Raw genomic sequence first — 14,850 nt, 5'->3', positions numbered from 1 at the left:
TAGCATGCAACACTCTTCTTCACTAACATATACACCAAAATACGTCAGTTGTGAAATCACCATATTGAACATGTTTAAATGATCTACCACAACCATTCCTCCATGGTGTAGGAGAACCTACACCTCCACTCTCCAGGGCATTCATCCTTCCAAGATCTTCTTGAGATTCACTCAAGGGAATTCATGCCCAAGATTCTTGTTTAAACTTTAGAAGTTGTTTTTCATTACGAGTAAGCCTACTTGTAAGGCCCAGTCACCATTGGTGTTCTATAAACCATTGGCTTTTAACTATGGTCATTGGGCTCATTTTAGTCATAGGATAGGTTATTTGTTTTCTTAGGCTTACAATTATGTTTTAGGTCGCTAGGACACTAGAGCAAGGTCCTAGCATAGAAAAGGAGCACATTTTTCATAAATTACAATAAGTTACTTAGCTACTTTTGAAAAATGTTAACATTTGCATTGTAACCTCCCAAGGGTCACAACCTTTGAAAATTGGTTTGATTAGTTGAGAAAGGTCTTCATATATCCCTTTCAAGTGGGTGGAAGACACATAATTTATTTTTGCAATTGAAATCAATAAGAACTCCTTATTTTTCCTATAATTTGATTGCAAAACATGTGTGTATGGATTGGTATAGAATGAAGGAAGAAAATAAATGTCTAAGTCAACATCTAGGATGATATAGGAAGGAAATACAATTAGTTTTAAGTTATAAGGAGGTTTAAGGAAAAAGTTATCAAATCTCTCTCTCAAGTGCACCAAAACCCTCCATTCATTGATAGTTTTTGGAAAAAATGCCCTAACTTTCTTTTCTATACTAGAAATTCCTTTTCACTAATGAAAATGCAAGTTAGGACACTATAATATAGGATTCTAGAAGGATAGGAGATGTGAATTAAGTTTTCTATTTTTGCAGCTTAGCCCTAGGCAAAAAATCCTTGTGTTTGGTTCATGATAACAGAGACTGAAGTTATTGAAGTACTTTGGGAATAGATAAATCAAGTTTGATGGTAGATTTTGGTCTCATATAGATCCCCCCAAGTATTCCAACTAATGGCTAAACCTAGATATTTTACTAGTGAAGACTTCCTTCACAAACCTAGCCAATTAGGCCTAATTATGTATGTTGCTACAATCAAGTTTCAGTAGTCACCTAGTTGGTTGGAGTCTGAAACCTTGGAGTATAAAAAAAATTCCAAAAGTGTATATAACTATCTACTTTTTTTGCTAGCTTCTTTGGACAACTTTATAACTAAAACCCAAATTCCTTATTTCTAGGGCTAATAGGCTACTAAGCCTAAAAGTTAGAATTATTATTAAATCTTTTGGGCATAGGAAAGGCTATGGTATCCCACTACCTTAAGAACCAATGATGATTTGGAACCTTTCCATTCCCCTCATAACAGCTAGGTTCCCATTCCAAGCAATAAAAAGGAAAGTGGTTATGTTTCTCTAATAATATTGTTATACTCATAAAGGAGTACCTAGTTGATGTTTTGTATGTAAGATTTTAGAAAGGTGTAGAGCCCTCTCATAAGTTTGTCATGGTTGTAGAAGAAAAAACCTAAGGAAAAACCATAAAAAAAGTTTCCTAATTAAGGGAGAGGTCTAAATCAAGTGGTATCAGAGAAACCTAAGATCTCTTAGGGTAAAGATATACCAACAGCATCGATGGAGAAGATGATGGAGGGTTATCAATAAGGATGACCAAAGTAGAGATAATAAAGTAACTTAGAGAAAAAATACTAAGGAAATATGAACAAAGGAATAAGAAAATGCAGTTAATGAGGCAAGAGATGGAAAAGCTTAAGGAAGAGCTTCATAACAAAAGTGATGAAAACTTCAAAGAGGTTAAACAAGGAAGTGATGAAGAACCCCTTGAGTAGGAGGAAGAAGAATGGCCTATTGAGCAAAGGCTTCTTGTGAAGAATCCAAAATCTATGGAGAGGAGAACCATGGATGCCAAGCTTCATTTACCTACATACAATGGTAAGATGGACCTAGATGATGTAATGGATTGGGTAGATGCCTAGATAATTTATCTGATTATGAAGGTATCCCTTAAAACTAGAGGGTGAAAATTGCAAAGTCCAAGCTTAGAGGTTGTACACTTATATCTTGGAACTTCACTGAAGATAATAGGGTGAAGAATTAGAAGAATTTAGTCACCACATGGAATAATATGGTGGCCCTACTTAGGGAGACCTATGTCCCTAAAGATTATGACGTCCAACTTCATAAGAAAAGGATGAGTTTGAGGCAAAAAGAGATAGATATCTCTACCTACAATAAAGAATTTCAGAGATTAGTAATGAAATATAATCTTGTTGAACCTGAAAGTGTGAAACTTGCTAGATATATGCAAGGAATAAGGATCACCATTCAAGATGAACTTAGTCTAACAAGCCCTGTCATTGTAAACTAGTGCTACCAATTGGCACTCAAGGTTGAAGAAAATATCAAAAGAAGAAATGAACAAAGTGGTAGAGGTAAAGGGAAGAATTATAGAGGAAAAGGAAACTGTGGAGGAAGAGGAACACAAAACAATAGGCCATGAGGAGATTTCAATAAAGAGAACACCAAAGGGAAAATAAGTTCAAGAGGTGGATATAGATGAAGGAGAGACAATGGAAGAGGTAGAAATGGTGGAAGAAACAATGGGAAAATCATTTGCTACAATTGCAACTAGATAGGTCACTATACCAACAAGTATTCTGAGATGCAAAATAACCACTGAGAGAGAAGAGACAATCTTGTGTAAGATGATGATGATGACAATGGAAGAGACTATAATAATGAAGAAGGTGGTACCCTCATGATGGAGAGAACCCTGATCCAAGCACCTATACTAGTGGAGCTTTCTGAAAGAAAGACTCTCTTCAAGACAAATTGCAAGAGTCATGGAAATGTATGAAAGGTAGTCATTTATTTTGATTCTAGTGAACATCTTGTGTGCAATGAAATGGTAGGCATATTAAAATTGGAGAAAATACCCCACCCAAAGCCCTCCCATGTATCTTGGTTGAAAAAAGGACAAAATGCCCTTATAAATGAATATGCTTGGGTAGATTTTTCAATCATAGACTACAAGGATAGAGTCCTTTGTGATGTTTTAGATATGTATATATGTTGCCTTTTCCTAGGGTTTCCATGGTAGTATGACCTAATCTCGGTGTCACAAACAAATACCATATCAAGCAAGGTGGTCATAAATATAACCTACCCCCTCTTTCTGATCCTGACTTAGAAAAATCAAATGAAAAGTTAGTCATTATGGCAAGAGAACAAGAAATGATAAACACCATTCAAGATTCTATGGTAGGGTATTCCCTAATCTTCAAACCAAAGATGAAAGTAATGCACAAAGAAGAACCAAAGGAAGTGGACTATCTATTGTAGAAGTATAAGGGAATGATTTCATGGGACACACCAGATGAACTCCCACCATTAAGGGACATATCTCACCAAATAGACTTCATTCCATGTGTTTCCCTACCCAACAGAGCTTCATACAAACTCACTTTTGATTAGAATGAAAAGGTTTCTATGAAAATCAATGATCTGTTGGAAAAATGACTCCTACAAAAGAGTCTCAACCCTTGTGTATTTCCTAGTGTTTTGGCCCCTAAAAATGATGGTAAATGAAGACTATGCACTGACTCTAGGGCAATAAACAAAATAACAATCAGGTGTAGGTTCCCTTTACATAGAATAGAAGATCTATTATAAGAACTTGGAGGAGAATTTTATTCCTCTAAAATAGACCTTAAAGCAAGTTATCATTGCATAAGAATAAGCCCTAGAGATGAGTGGAAAGCAACATTTAAAACCGCTGAGAGATTGTATGAATGACTTGTAATGCCATTTGGTCTTAGTAGTGTTTGTTGCGCATTCATGGGGCTGATGAATAAAGTGCTTCACAAATTCATAGGATAATTTGTACTGGTCTACCTAGATGACATATTGGTCTTCAACAACACCAGGGGAGTACATATGAAACACTTGGAACAAGTCCTCCAAAGGCTACATGAGAAGAAACTTGCAATAAATCTAGAATAATGTGAATTAATGCAAATAGAGTTGACATTTTTTGGGTTTTGTCATCTCAAAGGGAACTTTGAAAATGGATCTTGAAAAGGTAGAGGCTATCCTCAATTGGGCAACACCTAAGACCCCACAGGAAGTTAGGAGATTCCATAGATTGGCAATCTTTAATAGGAAATTTGTCAAAAAATTCAGTCACATTTGTGCACCTTTACTTGTTACCATCAAGGGTGGCAGGAACCCAACCATACATGTAGTCCTCAATCAAGAGAGAAAACCAATGAAATTCTTCTCTGAAAAAACTAAATGATGCCTAGACGGAATACATCACTTATGACCTAGAACTATATGTTATGGTTTAGGCCATCAAGATATAGAGGCACTATTTTCTTTCAAAAGAATTCATTGTCTCTACATATAACCATGCACTGGGTTGAAGAACTCCAATCCTTCACATTTTCTATAAAGCATAAGAAAGGTACTAAAAATAAGTTAGCAGATGCTCTTAGCAAGACAATTAGCTTGGTTGAAGAAGTGCAGGTACAAAGCATGGGAATTGATGCCATCAGACACCTATACAAAGATGATCTAGATTTTTGTGATATCCATAACATTTTCTCTACTCTATTTGATGCCTATAACAATACATATTCTCAACACTTGTTGTAGAATGGAATTTTGCTTAAAGGGTGTCAACTTTGTATTCCAAAATGCTTTATGAGAGAAAATTGGATCAGAGAAAAGCATTGTGGCACATTAGGAGGTCACTTTGGGATTGATAAGACACAATTCATATGTTTCAAGTGACAATGATACAGATGAGGAGGATGTAGAAAAACTTGAAGCACTACTAGCAACAAGATTTCATAGTGTCAAACCATAGTAATGATTCCCACTTCTTGGCCAAATTTGACTTCTAAATAGATTTTTTTTAAAAACTTCATTTCAAAATTCTAAATGGTTGATGTCAAAATAGAAATAATAAATTTAGAAATTCTAATTTTTTTTTGTTAGTTGTTTTATTGTAATATACTTGTAACTATATGAAATTCCAAATTTAATGATTTGAAAATAAACAAATAATCAATACATATTTTTAATTTAAATTAATTAAATTTACTAACTATATTGATAAATAGCCTCCAAAAATCTTGGCAATATGGAGGAGCTCCCAATGAACTCAACCAATCATAATCCAAATAAACAATTTTAAAAATATTTTTAATTCATAAAGAATATTTAAACTTTTGAAATATTGCAATGAGGTAAAAATAATTGAGTGCCATATCTGTAAAACTAATTCAATAATAGTGTAAAGTGAATACAAAAGCGTATTAAAAGACTAAACAAAATCAATAAAATTACTGGTACCTGTTGTATCTCTTAAATTTCTTCGTTAATTTTAATAATGCTCTTTTATCATATGATTGTTTTTGGATGCTATATATTTTCATTAGAATTTTCTTAAGACTAAATGTATGAAGACTTGGGAATAATGTGGCTGCAATAAATAAATATGATAGGTTATGGAGTAAGACCTAGATAAGTCAATAGATCTTATATAAGAGAGTAACAAAGAAAAAATAAATCATTAAAGATGAAATTTGTAAGGAAAATGACTCTTGCTTCAAATTAGGCAAGTTTTCTATGAAGCTAAAGTTTTTAACAAAATTTCATCTTTAATTGTACAAAAGACTACTCTTGTTCATAAGAAAGTAAGCTTCAAATTGGGTCCAAAATAAAAGTAAACATATCTATTAAACAATAAAAGTAAGATAAGATTAAATAAGATTTATGTCAAGAAAATTTTTAAATAATAGTTGGCATAAGAAATTAAAATGATAATTTGAAAAAATACTTACTGAAGACAAGTGCAACAGAGACTATTAAAAGAAATCTTTGTCACTCATTTTATTGGTGAAAAGAGAAATCATTATAACTTATTAAAAAATTTAAATAAATTGCTAGAAATTATAATGCACTTGAAGATAGAAAATACATCTTTAATAATGTATTCAAATTGACCACTTCTATTGTGATTCTTATGAAAAGTGTAAACAACATTGAATTGATTTGAATTATTGTGATCTTTTAAAGAAAATGGAACAAATATATTAATACCTAAAACTGTAATCTTGAAGATCACTCAAAACGTTCAGTTCAAACTGAAAAAAATATAATTGTTTCCATTTATCATTGTTTGAAAGCAAAATTATTCATTGTTATACATCTATTTGAGAAAAATTGAATGGAAAGCAATCTCAAAACTAGAAAAAATAGGGCTAATAATAGAAATATTCGTGTATTCACTCTAAAATTGTGACAACTCACTCCAAAAGTAACTTCGTTTCTAACATTTCTCCTGCTTTCTTTAAGGCGATGTTGAAGTCTGCGAGAAAATTTCAACAGTTGCATCTGCAATGACAAATATTTGACCATAGAAAGGAAGACTTATTGCAATATGAAGAGACTTTTAAGAATTTAGAAATATAATGGCTTTGAAAATGGGTAACATCATTTTGCAAATCATGATTCTATTAAAGAAATCTATTTATAGCTACCAAAAGTGGAGTGTAATGCTTAAGAGGAAAGTGGGAAGTTCTCCGCTAATGAAATTAGCAATTGGCTGTCAGGCTAGAATTTGATGATCGTAATGGCCGTTTTCACACTTTTTAACTATAAAAGTTTCTTTAACTCTATATACTGACATGTTATATTTATTCTAATCATCAAAATTTATTATAAATAATATAGTAATTTACTTTATAATTATAATATACACTTTTTTTTGTTTATGTATTTTAAAGTGATAGATATGAATATTCTATTTTAATATGAATCTAGAAACTTTATATATATATGTATGTATGTTTCTATATAATTTATTATATAATATTATTAATTTATAATTTTTTGAACTAATAAATTTGATATTAATTATTAAAAAATAGAAAATGACAACGATTTTTTTTTATAAAATGTAAAATGAAAGGCATCAAAATGATCAAACCATCATAGAAAAATCATATGACAGGTGGGGATAAATGTTGAATTCTAGGCCAACTAGTTGTAATCACATTTTTGGGCAAGTTGTATCATTCATAACAAAATTCTAGCCTCCAATAACAGTTGCAAGTCTTATCACGAAAGATTGATGGATCTATCCAGCTTTATAAGAGAAATGATAGAGATTTGTAAAACTAGTTCAATCTATTCAAAAATATCAAGTCCCTACTATAACATGTATATTTTAATATTCTATTCCACATATTCCTCATAAATAGCATGATTCTTTACACTTGAGAACAAAATCATTTTTTTCAAAGATCATTCTTCACACTCGAGAAAAAAATCATTTTCTTTAGATCAAACAAATTAGATAGTTTTACAACATCAAGAAATTTCTCTAAAAAATAACCAAAAATACTTCAAATGGATGCCTAGATAACTTACAACTTTAAATTTTTCATTCTGAACAAACTAATTTTGAGATTTAATACCTTATTTTTGCAATGGACTAGTTAATTATGTATATCTCAACATAGCTCATATTTCTCATAACATATAAAAGGAAAGTTAAAATAAATATGCTCATCTTCCCATAATTCCTCAATGTACTAGATTATGGAGAGTATAGCTAATGCTCTACTATGCACCTAAACAAATTCTCCTATATTCTTGAAGAATTATACCTAAGTTGTTTCAACCCAAACTTTCATATCTTGAGTAGTTCACTTTATCCTATTAATATCATCTAGATTGTTTCATTGAAATGCCTATTAGAGAAATTAAGGATAGACCTTCATCTCTCACTGCATGAGGCAAGTTCTTTATGAATCAACACAATGCCTTCATTTCTCTTTTTTCTTTCTTAAATCCTTTTCTTTCTTTTTATTACTCATTTCTTTTGATCTAATCCTTTGTCTTATCAACTATAGTCACCCATTCTAGAAAAAGGTATACTTTAATCTCCAAAGATTACCAACTATTGTTTCCTTGGACATACTTGGATGTTTATCTCCTCTCCACCTCTTCAAATAGTCACTTACAGTTCAAGACCTACCACCTCTACAATACAAATCTATGTTGTTTCTATATGAATCTCTTCCTCTTCTAGATGAACCTTCACTTCCATGATTTCTTACTTCAATATAGAAATGAAACTTTCCTCCATAGCCATATCTTGATCTTTTCCTTTCTTGTGCAAATTTTTCACTGGCATTTATTCTCAATCTGTCATGTACTAGCCTTGTCAAACTTTCTTCTCACTCAAATCTCATTATTCTTGTAACAACTTCTTATTTGTAAAAGGTTTATATGCATTGTACACTAGGAGTGTAACTTTGTGAAGAGGGTGAAATTATAAACTTCTATTTTCTATTGAGGCTATTGGATTATGGCTGTGTTTATTGAGCTAACTTTTGTCCTACGAAGTTCAAGCCTAAGTGGTCGATCTCCAATTAATTTATATGTGAATTTGTTTACTGGCCCAACAAGTGTACTAAGTTTATGTTCAATGTACCAATTTATAAATTCCAAGATGAGATTCAATAGTAGGTTTTCATTCACATGGATGAATTACACACTCTATCTTGAATCATTTTTGTACATTATATGATTCCTTGTCCATCTAATCAAGAGCTAGAAAAATGTTTCATGCTCTAACCTTGTTTAATGATATTCTTGAATGCATCCTCTATTTAGTTGTCCTTTTTTGTAATATTTTCCTAAAATTCTTTGAGATAATATTTATGTTTGTATTATAATCCCACTACTACTTTGATCTTGTTATAGGGTTTGAACTCAGATTTTTTTTATAAAGTTAAAAATGAAAGAAGTGGAACTCATCTATTGATCTCTCTACTACCTTCAAACATGAGCATATCTCAAATTTTCTTTCTCTAATAGAAATTTGGAATCACAATCCCAAAATATTGTTTCCCTTTATAATCTTATCACAAATAGAGAGTTGTTAAATAATCTCCAAAAAGACCATCTTAATCATTGGGTACCTCAAAAGCTTGACTAGATCTAAAGAAAATCCCTCAAGTTGGTTGTATAAAAAAATGGGATATTGAATGAGCTAGACTTTTTAATCCTCCACCAAATATTTTGATTTTTACCCTTTTGGATTTAAATATTTTCACACTTTTTTGTATTTCAATAATATTTTGAATTTTCATGAAATCTTTCACTATATGAACATTTTTTCAAATTTCCCAAAGTTTTGGAATCTTAAAGAATTTCCAAAATTTTAAAAATTTCACAAGTCTTGAGTCTTTGTTTTTTTGGAAAATAATTGTGGCTCATAATAATATATACTAAAAGGTAAAGGTTGGGATTTTAGAGTGTCATGGATTTTATTGCCATGGAAATATCTAGATAGCTACTAAGAATATGCTCCTCAAATGTAGGAGGGTGTGGTTTCAAGTGTCTAATGGATTCTATCCATAGCAATGCAAAAAGTGTTGTTAGTTTTTATTGAAGTGTAGGATTTTGGTTGGGTCATGGATTCCATCCATAATGGACATCATAAAAATATAGGAGGAAGAAGCTTTCATAGTCAAATGGATTTTCATCCATGAAAGACTTTCCATGGTAGGGTGAAAACCTGCTTCGAGGATGTGGGAGAGCATGCTTTGGAAGTGGTCATGGATTTGTCTTTGCAAGATGAAATCCTTCATCATCATGGAATTTCACTCCAAGGATTATGGACTCTAGAGAGTGAAACTTGGGGTGTGGTGAGGATTCTATGAGGCTTGACCAATCCATGATTAGCATTGCCATGTGCTCTAAGAAGTATGGGGTTTCCACGGTGGATATTACACTTATCTCCATCACTTATAGAAAAATAGAGGATTCTAAAGGGGTCCCATAAAATGGGCAAGGGATGATGAGTAGTCACAATAATAAAACACACAGATTTATTGGGATGGATCTTTGGATGACAGAAGGAGTAGGAGTGGTGAGCCATTATGCTTTGGTTCTTGGTGAATAGCTTGGGCTAGCAAGAGGCAAGGCTCTATAATCCTTTTTAGATTTGAATCAACTTATATTTAACTATACTCATGGTTTATATAGATATGATGGATGAAGGAGACATTGAAGAGCACTTGGATCAGTTTTCTTAAACTAATTGTGATAATGTGTTATAACACAACTATTATTTGTATGATAAGGAATCTATTGATTTATTAAAAAAAAAACATATTAACATTAGATATCCCTTTATCATAGAGAGATTTGAGGAAAGAGTATTTTTATTAGAGTATGCTCTTAGAAAGTAGAAAATAGTAGACATATCTACCAAGCTTTTGTGCAAAATAATCTTGAGTATCTTTAGAGGAAGTTGGGAATTCTTCCCCTTCTTGGTGCTCACCGAGGAGCTATGTGTAGTATATAAGGGGAGTAGTTTTTCATTATTGTTACAATCACTTTGTCATTGTTGTCAAGTTGAGAGTTTTTTATAGCTTGGGGTTTTCAATATCTGATATAGTACTCCAACAATTTTCTTTGTTAATTTTGTTATTGATGAATTATCCATCAATGCTAAAAGGCAGCAATCTTGTAAGTAAGGTCTATGGTTATCATTCAAGGTTGTCATTGATATAGGTTATCATTTAATTTTTGGTCACAACCGCATCATTATATGTATCCATATGCTTACACACAACAAAGTCCACAATTTTAGCTCAAGACCTACCCAATAAAGAGTCTAAAAATCTAGATACAGTTACCCAAAATAGGAAATTCAACCAAGAATCCTATAGAAATAAAAAATAAGTGTCTTTAAAAAAAAAAAATCTGATATTTCACATAGTGATTTTTTATTGGCTTTTGGATTGATTGATACAATTTTGGAAATATAGAAGGAGTAAATTAGAGAGGGGGTGAATTAGTTACCACTAAAATAAATACCAGATCCCGTAGATGTCAACAATAAAATTTAGAATGAGAAAATTGATTGTTGTTGATGCTCGATAAACACATAGAAAATGCTATCACTCAGTAAATGTAGAGTGTGAATTACTTTTAGGAGATCTTAAAAAATTAATAGTAATTAACTTGAAAACATAAGAGAAATAACATGAACACATCATACACTAGAATTTAATGTGGAAGCCCAATTTGGGAAAAACCACCAATGTAACTAGTTACTATCTTTCACTCTTTTGAAGTGAGCCCTATTAGGAACCAACCCTATGAAAGGTTACAAAACACATTGTTAGATGTGATCCTATTAGAGGATTTAATCACCCTAATAGGATGTCTTAAAATAATTCAATAGAATTTCCACCTTGTTAGAGGATTTACAATTGTCTATTAAACCAACTCTATTAAGAGATTTTAGATCACTACTACAATGGTTAGAGAATAACAATAAAATTAAATGATTGTGATGCAACTGAATTGGTGAATCCAAATCCCTTTTCTACTTAAACTTGATCCTTCTTGATTGAATATTACTTTTCTACTCCACAAGGATACCTACTTATCCTTCAAGTTCACTCTGTCTCTTTTCTTTTCAATACAATCAACATATTTGCACACACACTAGAAATCTCAACTTGACTTTTTATTATACCTTCCAGATTGTCAAGTCAGCCCAAATTAAAATTATAATAACTAATATTCATAATCATAGTCAACTAGAATCAATACATAAAGTAATTAAGCTTCATATGCCAAAATAAGTAAAATCCTTCGTAATCTAACCCTGCTTGATAGAAACTAACTTTAGAATGATTCTCTGTGTCAACCAAAAAAGGCTCGGTTAACACTAAGAACTTGTAGAAACCCTTTGGAAACCAAGTGATCTTGATGAATACTAACTCTGTCCAACTTTCCTTTCATTAATTGAGTGAGCTTAGTTAACACTCTTTTCTTCCTAAATTCTTTCATTCCTGAGTGAGCTTGGTAGACATTGTCATCTATTTAGAGTAAACTTGTGAACACTCGGTAGAAAAGGAAAACTTTCTTCACTGACCAAGTGAGCTACATAAGCACTATCCATTAATTGATATGACATGTCTAACATTAAAGACAACACACAATTAATCAGTTGTATCCAACAATCTCCCTCTTTGGCATTGATGGAAATACATGTCATAGTGCAATAAAATTTTGAGAAGAAGACTCCTTTTGTAGAAAGTTTCTCCCTCTTTGATTTTACACAAGAATTTCTTCTTTATGCTATAATCTTCCTTTGCATACTTTCTTTTCAAACTTCCCCCTCTACAAAATTGTACAAATATAAAGATATGATAGTAAACTTCTCCCTCTTTGACAACACATATCAAATTTGTATCAATGTACCTTGAGTATTGATTCATACGAAATATTCTCTTGATTATGCTACATCAACTGATTGATTTTTAACTAGGTTCTTGTTGATGCATCACTAAACTTTATTTAGTGAATGTTAGATAGGGGAATAACCCCTAGCTTACCTCTTAGATACAAGAATGCATCCTTAGGTAATGGCTCGGTGAATATGTCTGCAATTTGTTCTTTTGTATGGACATATTCCAATCTAATTTCTTTGTCCTACACCAATTATGTTGGTGTTATCACAATACATGACTACTGGCTCTTTGATTTCAACCTTCATTCCTTCTAGCAATTGTTTGAACCAAACAATGTTAGAACAATTAACTATTGCTGCTACATACTTTGCTTCTATTGTAGATTGAGATGTGTAGTTTTGCTTCTTGCTTGTTTGAGAAGCCAACTTTTTACTAAGAAAGAAAGCTCCACCACTTGTGCTTTTTGTCATTAAGATTTTTTGCCCAATTGACATCAATAAATACCTTTAGGTCTAAATTTCCTCCAAGTTTGTACTATAAACCATAATCTTCAGTACCTTTTAGATATCTCAAGATTATTTTCATTTCCATCATATGATTTTCTCTAGGTTTAGCTAAGAATCTTGCCACTATCCCAACTGCTAAGGCAATATTAGGCATTATGTAAACTACATATTGTAATTTTCCAATAATTGATCTATATAAGTTCTGATCTACTTCTTTGGAGTCATCATCTTTTGTAAGCTTAAGTCAAGTACACATAGGGGTACCAACTGGTTTTGAATCTTCCATACCAAACTTCTTGAGTATCTCTTTTACATACTTGGATTGGGTGATATAGATACCATTTTGTTCTACTATATCTGTAATCCAAAAAAAAAATTATTTCATCGAACATGGACATCTCAAGATCTTTCTTCATTTGTTCTAAAAATTATTTGCATAGGTCATCATTTCCTGTAAATAGAGTATCATCCACAAATATCTCTGCCAGCACAATTTTGTTATCTAGTCCTTCCTTGATGTATAAACTACTATTATCATTTGTTCTCAGAAAACCAATCTGTATCAAGTAGTTATGTAGTCTTTCGTACCAGGCTCTAGGAGCTTGTTTGAGACCATATAGTGCTTTATGTAATTTATCGACCATATTCCTTTTGTCATGGTCAAAAAAAACTTCTAGTTTTCCAATGTAGACTTCATCAAGAATTTCATTTAGGAATGCAAATTTAACATCCATTTGATATACTTTGAATTCTCTATGAGTTACAGATGCAAGTAGGGTCCTAACACCTTCAAATCTTGCAATAGGAGTAAAAGTTTCACCATAATCATTTTTTTCTTCTTGAGAATACCCTTTACACACTAATATAGCTTTATTTCTTAATACTTTTCCATATTCATTCAATTTATTTATGAATAACCATTTTGTTCCAATCATATTTTTATTTTTAGGCCTAGGAACAAGAGTCCAAGTTTTTTTCTTTTCTATCTGTTCTATTTCTTCGTTCATTTTCTCAATCCAAATTTAATTTTTTTATATCATACTTAACACTTCTAAGTTCAAAATCAGCAAGTAAATAAGTACCCTTTAATTTTCTTCTTGTCATACTACTTTCTAATTTATCTCCAATAATCTAATTAGGTGCATGATGCCTTCTAACATACTTGGCCAATACAGGTTCTTTGCCTTTTGAATGAACTCTATTGTCTTCATTTTAAATTTCAACTTTAGGCTCAGGTCATTTAGACTTAGTAGGCATTGACTTAGTAGCTTCAAAATATGACTCGAGTTCCTATGACTCAGTTTGTACTTCTTGCAACTTGGTAGTTGTGGAAGACTTGGGAGGTGAAATCTCCTTATTGTTAGATGTGCCTAGCAATGTATCTGGTTCAAAATAAACAAATCTTTTGTCATCTTCTTGTTCTCTCTTGCTTTCTTCTTCAGTCTTTTTTGCAAACTCATCAATTCTCACATGTGTACTTTTTATAATTTTATGAGTAGACAAATTCAAACATTTAAATGCCTTACTTATGTAGGAATATCCTAAGAATATACCTTCATCACCTTTCACATCAAATTTTCTTTTTCTAGAATCTTTCAAGATATAACATTTACTGCCAAATACTTTCAGGTAACTTACATTTTGTTTGTAGCCATACCATAATTCATAGGGAGTTTTATGTCAGTCCTTCTTCAATTGTACCTAGTTCAAAGTATGAACTGCAGTGTTGATGGCTTCCTTCTAGTATTTGAAAGCAACATTCTTTTCAATAATTAGAGTCCTTGCACAATCCATGATTGTTATGTTTCTTCTTTCAGCCATTCTATTCTGGTCAAGAGTTCCAGGGGCTAATACTTGACTTTTGAGGGTAAAATCACAAACCTGTGTCACCTTTTATAAAGAAACGGGATATCAGAATGTGATAGTTCAACAATAATGACAAAAAAAAATGGTATTTGTGTTTAAAATATGAAGATGATGTAAATCGATG

This window comes from Cupressus sempervirens, chromosome 4, assembly GCF_028749045.1.
Source record: "Cupressus sempervirens isolate cs-2001-9-10 chromosome 4, ASM2874904v1, whole genome shotgun sequence".
Classification (NCBI taxonomy): domain Eukaryota; kingdom Viridiplantae; phylum Streptophyta; class Pinopsida; order Cupressales; family Cupressaceae; genus Cupressus; species Cupressus sempervirens.
Note: the sequence above shows the minus strand (reverse complement) of the source record.